The sequence below is a fragment of the Hydractinia symbiolongicarpus genome, chromosome 9, assembly GCF_029227915.1.
Source record: "Hydractinia symbiolongicarpus strain clone_291-10 chromosome 9, HSymV2.1, whole genome shotgun sequence".
NCBI classification, from domain to species: Eukaryota; Metazoa; Cnidaria; class Hydrozoa; order Anthoathecata; family Hydractiniidae; genus Hydractinia; species Hydractinia symbiolongicarpus.
In genome coordinates, this window is record NC_079883.1 from 23,758,478 (window position 1) to 23,769,518 (window position 11,041).

Sequence of the window (11,041 nt, forward strand, 5' to 3'; positions counted from 1 at the left end):
CGTGTAAATAAATTTCTAAAAAAATTTCAGTCGTTATCAAAATTCGACTTATGGTTCTCTGTTCCAATGTAATCCTCCCTAAGTGGATTCTTTCACAGGCCTTATTGACTAGCAAATAAATAAATAAAAGTGAGACAAAACCGTGCAACTCAATGATTTGTAACGAATAACAGTTTACTGTTTTTTTGTTTTTTTTATTAAATAAAAATAAAATTTGAGGCTCAAAAATTTTAAAAAAAAATTTAAGCCGGCTTGATCTGTGTTTTTTTAGTTATAAAGGGTATGGTGAATGGTGAATGATAACATGATATTGTTGGTGTGTTCGATTTACCTTTTCGTTCAAATGTATGTTCCATAAAGGACGTGATTTTTGTACACAGATGTTTTTCGTATGTTGTTGTTGTTTTTACAGTAAAGTAAACCCGAATAAAGTCTATATAAAGTCTATATAATATATAAGTCTATATAATAGCTGTTTATATTTGTTACGTACTTTTTGACATCGGTAGCTTTTCTCGGGTATCGTCTGTTTTAACAGCAAGGTAGCTAGTTTTTGTAGGATGCCGTGTGTTGTGATTTTAAAATGTAAATAAACTTTCGAGTAATGCATTTACAATTTTATGATTAACTTGTTTACATTTATTGCTACCATTATGGTAGCTAACTACAGTAATATTTTGTTCCAGTTTTGTGCAGACTTTTTCACTCTAGTTACGAATTATCGAGTGAAGATAGCTATATTAGAATTTGTTTAAAGCGAACAGCGGTGGTACAAAAATAGAGATTTTCTATTAATGTTTCGCCTGAAATGAATTATATAATCAGTTTCCAGTGTAGACGTTACATAGGTCTCTGATTTGGACCGCTTTCCGTTTAAACAAATCTCTCTGACTATTATTGAAGATATTATTTCGGTTTGTCTGTTCAGTATTCATATTACTGTGGAAAGTTTATTATTTCTTGAACATGATAGTTTAGTAGGCTACGTTTCGGGAGATCCTTCTCCCATCATCGGGAAAAGTAAAATGATGTTGAGCATGTATTTATACAATTGCAGAGGATCGAGATTCATAAAAATTACCCAATCAGAAACGAGCTGATAATTAAAATTAATTACGGTAATTAACATTTTCGGACCTAGATGGAAGTAACTACTTTTTCTGTAGGGCTGGTAACCAAATCTCAGGAAGTTGATACGAGATGCTGTTTATGTGTTTGTTACGTGCTACACTATTGATGGTTTCTTTAATCTTCCTGGCCGTTGTTCTGGATTCTCTGTCAATGATTTTCTTCTCATCCCAATTAAACTGATGACTTCTGCTCCAGCTGTGGTCCGCAATTTCGTTTTTCTTCACATCTCCGTTTCTCACTGCGCGCATATGTTCTTGTACTCGTTGCTTAAACTTTCTTTTTGTTTCGCCTATATACACTGCATCATAATCTTTACACGGGATTTCGTAAACAACACTGTTTTGTTCTTCCATGTTTATTTTGTCTTTTGGTTTAGACAAAGTGCTTCTTAATGTGTCTTTAGAGTTAATGCATTTGATCTTATGTTGCTTAAAACTCGACGAAGGATCTCGCTGGTAACTGGTAGTCTCTGACTATGCTGATCCACCTCTGTAACGAACTTTATTTTTCGTTGCAGTTGCTTAGAAGTTGTTAATCGCAATATTCAAATTTTTACATTTGCCGTTTTTTGGCTTTAAATGCTATTATTTATAAGGAAAAACGTATACTGTTATTTTTTGTGACTTTCTTGTCGGATTATCCAGGTTTGGTTACCCAACTTTCAAAATTTCAGCATAGTCAATAGCTAAGCAGTTGATTAAGCTTTGATCTAAACTTCAGTATATAAGGAAGTTAGTGTATATATAGAGATAAGTAAAGTATGGCTATGGCGTTGGGTGGCTATGATGCAAACTTTGTTGAAGAAGTACTCACTGATTTAAAATGTGTTGTGTGTCACTATCCTTTCAAGAAACCTGTACAGGTCATACAATGCGGGCACAGATTTTGCAAGACGTGCTTTAAACAAATGAAGAATTATTCCTCAACTCAGTTAGTGTGATTTTTTTTGGTTATTTTTTATTTCATCTTTCTTTCTTTCACTCCTCAGATTTTTTATTTAATTATTTTATGTGCGTTTTGTTCTATCACAGCAACAAATCTTTCGCTGTCCCTTAGATCGACAGGTGATTAACTTCAAGCAGGTATTTATGTTAGTTATTTTTTGAATTTACTCAGCGTTGATGACCTTTAATAAAATGATGAATACAAGTTATTCCAGCCGGCTTACCAAAATAAATCAAAACGAAAACCTAATGCAATGCGATGCATCGTTGTATAGATATGATTATCTTTTAATTTATATTTCTCCTGCATGTTGCATCCTTCTCACAAAACTAGGGGTTTTCACCTAAATTTAATTTTACGCATAAACAATGATGAACACAAAGCACTAACCATTTTTATTTCAGTGCTATCGGTTCTTACAGCAATAGTAGGGCAATATTGGTAATTTGTGTTTTTTTAAAGAAACTTCGACCTAGTTGTTACCGTCTTTAAAAGTAAGAAGGTTTTCACGATTAACCTTGTGCATCCAGCTGAAGAGTAGACCGCTAGAAACGGATGCAGTCGAGGAAAAATTAACCAGAAAGCCTCAGTTTTAGTTCCAACAAAAAATATTGTCAATGAATGAAAATAATCTTTCAACAAGTAAAATGTGTTGACTAAGTCTGCCTTCCACGAAAGATTTCTTAAAACGGAAAATTTAGTTTCTACAGAATTCAATAAAATCAGTGTGTTGTCCAGTTTGCATTTTTTATTGTAGTTTGTATGTTAATTTATGTTTAGGTGTTTCCGGACAAAGGACTAGAGAGAACTATCCTCAATCTAAAAGTGCAATGCTCCAATGTAGCAAAAGGTTGCATCTGGGTGAATGATTTGAGAGATTTACAGGTATTGATAGTGTACTGTAGAATATTTCAAAAAGTCAAACAATCTTGTTCTCAGTGCTATTTGCGCTTTTTACGTATACAGAAAGCGATAAATAAGCTCTGAGAACGAAATTGACATTAAGACTCAAAAAGCTCTCCCAAACTATATAGTGATTTTCACTCAAAACAATAGTATATACAAAAGAAAATGTAAACACATCCAAGGTTTTATACAGCGTGTAAATTATGTATAGAACAGTTTATAAACACAAATAATAAAGCGATAAAGATTGTTAAATTTCAGATCATTTTGATGCGGAAAACATTGAACGGGTTCGTAAAAAAATTAACGAGGATGTAAACGCTTTGTTGACCTACGAAATTAATTCTAATTACTTGCACTTAAGCTGTTTTCGAGTTTTAAATATTTGTATTAATGAATGTTTTCTTGTTTTTAGTCCCATTTAGGTGCAGATTGTGACTACACCATAGTAACATGTCAGAATGAAGGTTGCAACACGAAAAGTCAACGCAACATGTTACAACAGCATGTTGTTCAATGTTCTGTTCAGGTGTGTTCAACTTTGCTAAGCTTGTCATCGTCCTGGAAAATATTGAGAAAAAACCCCGGGAATTTGACAGCCGTAGCCATATACGATTGTAGCATAAAAGCCACTTATTTATTTCTATTCATTTATTTATTATTGATTGATTTATTGTATATAAATAAAAACAAAAGAAATATTCTACACGCATTACTTAATAACTCTCTAGTGTAATTATCTAAACTTTCAAAAGTGTATTTATTCACGCCGTCTTTTTTTAGCATTCTGTTGTTGTTCAACTCACGTAAGACATATGATGAGATAATTCAAAGTTTGTCTCGACTAATTTTCAAGGCTTCAAATAAAAGTTTCACTTCAAATACCACTTAGTTTGGTTTATGCACACTATCAAATTAGGCATGTGGCCATCCGGTACGTTTGTTTTCTTTAGTAATGTATCTTATATTTGTATAATCTTTGTAAGTTTTTCAATATTTCATTTAGTTTGAACATTTATTCACGTTACAAATGATAGTCATTCTTATTTTAGTCAATTACCTTACAACGATATACAACAAAAAAATCGTATGTGCAATATAGCCGAACAAAATAAATGGCATGAAGAAAAATTGGAGGTGTTGCAGCAGACACAGTTTTTACATGGAAAAAAAATTATGCTGAAAAATGTTGCAGAGAGACTACAACAGAATATACTGAGTTTTGTTTATTTGCAAATTTCTGTAACATTTTTTTAGTGCTAAAGGCTATTTTCAGAAGTTTGCGTAGTAAAGTCTTTTACTTCAACATTTTATTTGCAACCTTTTTGTTTCGGACAAATGCGTTCAAACATTTGCCCACGTGACCTTACATATGCAAAAGTTTAGTTACAGGACCAAAGTGATGGAACAGGTATTTTAAGAGAATTTGGGGATTTAATTCCGAAAATGAACACGAAGAAATTATTCCACAATTTAAGTAAAAGCCAAAAATTCCGCGAAATTTACTCCCTTAAAATAAAGGGGTCAGATGGAGGAAAAGTATTTTGATTTGAATTTGCAAAGAAAACGAAATACTACAAAAATCTGAAGTTTGGTACACAAAAGCTAAGTTTTGAAAATTCAGGGATTTTCTTCATGAAATATATGATATCTGTGTTACTTAAGCACTGCATAGGGAAAAAGATTTTACGGGGACACATTTTTGCGCAATTCACTTTTGTTATTAAATATACTGAAATAAAAATTGTTGCGATTAAGGTTTTTTTATACAAATGTGGAATTAATGTTCACGATTGGAACGTTTTTATTCAAATGTAAACGCGAAAATGTGTATTATAAAAAACGTAAAGTATTACTGCAAAAAATAATAAAAACCATGAGCAAAACATCATCATCTTCAAGAATGTTTATGTAATTCATAGTTTTTGAGCAATTCTTTTTGTTTTTTTTTGCGCTTAACTAGCTTTGCTCTAAAAATTAACTAACTTTGCTCTAAAAATTTAAATTTGTCGGACCTTAATTTTGCGAATAGGGTCTAATATGGTGGAAATTAACCAGTTCTATACTTCTCATATGAAATAGCAAATTATTATACTCTGGTACCTTTTACTTTTTAGCCTAGGAAAACAACCTCTATCACTGCTTTAGCAGCAGTAGCAACAACCACAGCAACGTCAACAACAGCAAGAACACAGCCATCGTCTTCTGCTACTGTTAATCATAATAGTAATGTAAGGCTAATTTATATTTTTAATGTTTATGATTTCAAACTCTTTGTATGTTGTTCACACATTCTTCGCAAAACATTATTTTATTGCTTACTTCATTATCATACAATGCTTACTTGCGTTATCGCCGACGTCATCCGTGGCCCAGGTCCAGAGCATCATACGTAGTGTGGCGTCGCCTTGGCGGCAGGGACCACGAGGGCTTTCGCTGGCCGAAGCAACCTGGGCAGACCGAAAAGAAAAAGCGATTGAAAAACGCCAGCTTTACCTTTAATGGGTGTGACATAAAAGTGCAGTACCATTGAAAGATGATCGCTTTCAGGCATTACAATTTCCCATGTGAACTTAATTTTAGTTGAACTCTGCCATTTTTGGTAGGTTTAGATGATCTAAACCATCTTCCCCTTTTATTTGTTTTCTTTGTAAATATTTAACTTCCAAGTGCATCGATAATTTAGTAGATGCTCTAGTTGTAGGGAAGATTCAGTTTTTCCACACCATTAATTGTAGTATCCATGTAGCTTTTTTTTAACATCAAACTCGTTGTCATTTAGCAGTTCTTTGTTATGAACTAAGTTTTTTGCAAGATCGGTTAATAATTTTGCCCAAACTTCAGCACCTTAGTTTGCTGCGTGTATATATGTTGTATAATTTAGTATCTATCACGCTTTTTTTATCAACAAGAATTGTAGCTGTCTAGTGAAATAAAAGTAAATATTGTCAAAACCAGAATGTGAGAAACTTAGAGCAGAAAAGAATTATGGTAATTAATACTTTCTCAGTAAAAACTATTAGAAAATATTAGTCAACGAACCAAAATTTGGTCACTTTTCACCAAATTTTTAACCGACACAAACACTTTTTCGTAAGAAGTATTATAGCAAGAATCATTAAAGCCTAATTTCCGAAATTTTAGGAATGTTAGGAATTTTCTAAGATTAAGTAGCGGCGAAACTTAAAAATCAAAGCTAGTTACAAAAGGTTTACAAGTCTCCTTCTGCACCTTCTCTTCACAGAAACACGAAATGCTATATATAAAGGACGGGCGAACCCGTGAATTTATCCAAGGGCCAACGACTAGTCCCAGACATAAATAATAGGGCAAATTAAAAATTGACATAAAATTTAGGTTTGTAACAGCCCTTTCCCCCAATATCAATGTTATGAAGTTAAAACGTCCGCTACACACAAGTCTAGGCTATCCACCAAACTCGTCCCGAGGGTCTTGTGGTTCCTGAGCCGTTATTTGGGAGTGGCCAACACCGCCGCTATCAACTTTATCAACTAGGCAAAATGCCCTGGGAACAAGGTTGGGCTATTCACAACATTAAGAATGGAAAGGGGGTGCTTTGCGAAGAAATCTTTATAAAAAATGTCCACGATTGTAGCTTAGGGTAACATAAGGTTAATTTCTGCAACCTCGTCCCCAGGGCATCTTGTATCTTTTCTGACCCCGGGACGGCGATACGAACATGGCCCTGGAGGAGGCCTCGTCACGTGACCCTCCAATACACAGTATTTCTGTGTGTAATATTTAATGAGATTTGTCTCAATGTACCAAAGTTTTAATATAACCTTGCAAAGCTAAGCGAGATCGGCCTTTTACGTCACAGATGCGTGCGGCGAGTTTGTTTTGATTCCTCTCATCGCAACACACAAACTTCTCGCATATTGCCCTTGATTGTTTTGTGTAAATGTATAAATATACAATAATGTTATTTAGGCTGCTGTTTACTTGAAGAAATTCAAGCAATTTAGTTATGTGTATTTCACTGAATTGGTTGACTAGCAAGCACTGGGTTGCAAAACTTGTAGCTAGGGGAAACTTGGAAATTAGTAAATGATTTGCCCATCTGAACATAGCACTTCGTTGGTTCTCTAAGGTGCAGATATGGCTACATAATTTTCAAATGTTCGTATCATTCTAGGTGCCCGACTGAAAGTAGCTAGGCAGAAATTTAACCTCATATTAACATTTACATTTTTTATTCATTTTGGCTGAACTTTAGAATTCTCATTTACCGTGAGTTCATATCTGTGTCTGCATTACTGCTTTTATATGATGACAAAGATTTTGCTGTATTTAAACAATACTTAGCTGAAACTGAATTCAACTATGGTGGACTCACTGCTTGCAGTTATATTGGGTGAAAAAGGCTTCAGAAGAGTATTTACTTTAGAAGTATTTTTTTCTTTTACAGTTGTGGCCTTAACATTTCCAAAAAGCCACCCATTACTGATAAATTCTGCTTTTTCTTTTCTTAATGACATGTTTTAAAACGCCTTGCAGCTTTTTTATTTTTTACTCAGCAAGCTCACATTTATTTTGTATATACACTTAATTTGCATCTAATTTATACAAAAACAAGGTTTTTTTCTGTTTAAAACATAAATAATTCAAAAATTTTATCAAAAGCATTATGCTGGTTTGAAAATCGAGAACGACAAGTCTGCGTGTGATCTGTTTTCTCGATTTAATGTATCACTGCCTTAATAGTTTAGAAAGAATTGATATACGACTTTACGAACAGCAAAGTATTGCTACCTTGAGAAAAAAATGTTTCGGGAATAATTTTTTGAGGAAATTATTTTGGGGATTTTGGACCAAAATTAGTTTCATAAATTCGCACTTTTTAGAGCTCATCAAAATTCTGCTGCTGTTCAAAAATCGATTTTTATTGATATATACATCTATTTATTGTTATCATTCTGCTTGGAAAATATTTAAAATGCCAAACTAGCTAACCGTGAAGATTTCTTCACAGAAACACGAAATGCTATATATAAAGGACGGGCGAACCCGTGAATTTATCCAAGGGCCAACGACTAGTCCCAGACATAAATAATAGGGCAAATTAAAAATTGACATAAAATTTAGGTTTGTAACAGCCCTTTCCCCCAATATCAATGTTATGAAGTTAAAACGTCCGCTACACACAAGTCTAGGCTATCCACCAAACTCGTCCCGAGGGTCTTGTGGTTCCTGAGCCGTTATTTGGGAGTGGCCAACACCGCCGCTATCAACTTTATCAACTAGGCAAAATGCCCTGGGAACAAGGTTGGGCTATTCACAACATTAAGAATGGAAAGGGGGTGCTTTGCGAAGAAATCTTTATAAAAAATGTCCACGATTGTAGCTTAGGGTAACATAAGGTTAATTTCTGGTGATCTAAGCACGTACTATTTTTTAATAAATTTTTTCTGCCCGTCAAAGTCAACTGTAGCCTCTCGGGGGTATACCATATATACTGGCAACCTCGTCCCCAAGGCATCTTGTATCTTTTCTAACATCGGACCTCGCCGTCCTGAGATAAAGAAAGAGACAACAGGCTCTGGGAACGAGGTTTATATACTGGGTCCTTCTACAAATCTGTACAAACGTTAAAAAACCGACATGGTAAACCCAGGGTATATGTTATAAATATTTAATGTAAACAGTTGCTTCATGTGGTGAGTTTTAATATCATTATCTTCTTTTTGTGAGTCTTGTATATTGTGAGTTGAAATATCAAGAAGAAGAAGAAAAAGAAGTTTTTTATAAACAACACATTATGTAGCAGATGTCACCCTATGTTTTTTCTCAATTTGGAATCACCTCATACACCGAACGTCGTCGAAGTTATAAGTTTTTTCGCAAGATAAATGGAGAAAAATATTAATACAGAAAGTGAGCCGAAACACCAAGGTAACTTTTTGTATGAAATTTACAACTTCGTCTGAAGGCTATTTGTATTTTCTTTCATACGCCTTTTTGTGGAAAGATATTTTGCAAATTTTGGGCAATTGTGTCAATTATTTATCACGAAGTACTCAAAAGATTTACTCGCGTAAGTTAGTCACCGCAAAAATAATTTTGCTTTGTAAGGACATAAAGTTAAGAAATACACGCGAATTTATTTTACGAACGTACTCACCAACTCTACTAATGTTTTTCATTTTCTTCTCCATCAATCATCATGCCTCGGGTATACTGGCTGGGAAGGCCCTGGTACTTAGGCAAACATGATGAACATTAGCGACAAATATTTAAGAGGTACGTAAACCTTTAATGCATACGTAAGAATTGCATTAATTACGAGATCAATCTGCAGAAAAGGTAGTCCATTCTACAAACAAAGAAACACAGCAAACGCGTGTCAAAACCCAATATCCCTATAAGTCATTCTCGTCCCAGAGATCTTTGATATACAACATTAGAGGTTTAACTCAGCTCTGGGGACGAGAATGTCTCTAGGTCTAAAAATTTGAAAAAAAGGCATTGCTAAGGCTCAGTTAAAATTATATTAATGATTACGAAAAAGAAAAGTGTATTGTAAAACCTATACCACACCATGTGGTGGAAATAAGATATAATTTTCTAATAAAATCATAACGGTAGCTAATATTATTTTTTATATTTGCATATAGATGAAACGAAGAACGGACAAGAAGAAAGTAAAACAAAACAACGGTAAGATTGTGATATAAATTATTTCAAAGCAGTCTTATCAAGGTCACTTCGTCTTTGATAATATAGTCAACGAGATAGAAAAAGAGTTTGAGTTTTTTTATATAAGATGAAAAACTATCATCTAAACTCTAAACTGTACGGATCTCATGTTGTCTGTTGATAATCGCGCTTAAACACTTTCAGGACATTATCTTTTTCGTTAGTAGCCAACCTTAAAGTTACACGAAATTTAGCATGTGCAAATAGTATAAAAAATAGACATCGGAAATATATGTTTTTATCTCATTATGTTTTAGACAAATGAAGGAAGCTTTAAAAGAATTAAAAGATCCTAAAGGAGATTTATGCTGCCTGGTTCGACAATTTTACTTAGGCCAACATGAAGTAACACCAGTCATCGACAACAGCCTATGCTGATAAACTTTAATTGATAATTAATTGTGCGTATGGCTGGACAAACTTACTATAATATTACAGTAAAAAACATGAACAGAAGGCAGGATCCTCCCTGCCACAAAAATATATCTTGTTATTCACTGTTTCTAGGTAGGCTCTTGTAAATATGTAAATAGTGAATATATATATTCATTTTGCAAAAGTATAAACGTTTTTTTTTTCTTTCTAAAACCCAAATATTTTCCAAATTCACAGCTAAAGTCTTCCACATAGAAACCTTTGATATGTTTGAAAATCTCAGGGACAAAAGCGTTCTTCACATCTTGATTCACTTCTCATCATTAGTAGCAGAAAACAAATAATTAAAAATAGTAATCTCATATATAATTTAGTTATAACATATGGTTTAGAATGTCATTTTTGTCTTTATGAGCATAACCAGACTGAAATTCTCATAACAATTTACAGTTTTGAACTATATCTTGGTTAATGACTTCATATTATAATTTAATCTTTGTGTTAAAACGTTCTGACCACAATTTAAAATTTCTTGTGAGAATTTAACATTCTGTTCCATTTTTATGTTTTATATAGGATCAAAGAAAGTTTTTACGAAGAGTTACTGGTTTCGAATGCTGTGTTGGTCCCTTTACACAAAATTAAATAGTCTTATATCCACTACGCGTAACTAGACATCCATCTGAAGTCCTTGTATATACAAATTAAATTAATTTTCAAATAATCTCACTGGTATCTTGAGTGGTTAAGAAATGATTTTAAATTAATAGAAAATCTGTGTTTCGGGGTTGCTTAATAAAATAGCACATTTCGGACTCGATAACAAATTTTTACATTACCTGCACAAAAAATAATTGAAAAGCAGGAAAATTCCATAACAATAAAATTATCAATTTTCCTGTTTTGAAAGCTCCTTAAATTTTGAGAAAAATTTATTACCAAAACACACATTTTCAAATGTATTAGC

At 33.3% G+C, this 11,041-nt stretch overlaps 1 long non-coding RNA gene across 1 annotated transcript; it reads left to right on the forward strand.

Moving 5' to 3' along the window:
- The first annotated feature begins 8,379 nt into the window (after positions 1-8,379).
- Positions 8,380-10,265, forward strand: LOC130657001 (uncharacterized). The gene is made up of 3 exons (XR_008985044.1): positions 8,380-8,895; positions 9,618-9,660; positions 9,957-10,265. It is a non-coding gene; the product is annotated as an uncharacterized LOC130657001 (long non-coding RNA).
- The last annotated feature ends 776 nt before the right edge of the window (positions 10,266-11,041 follow it).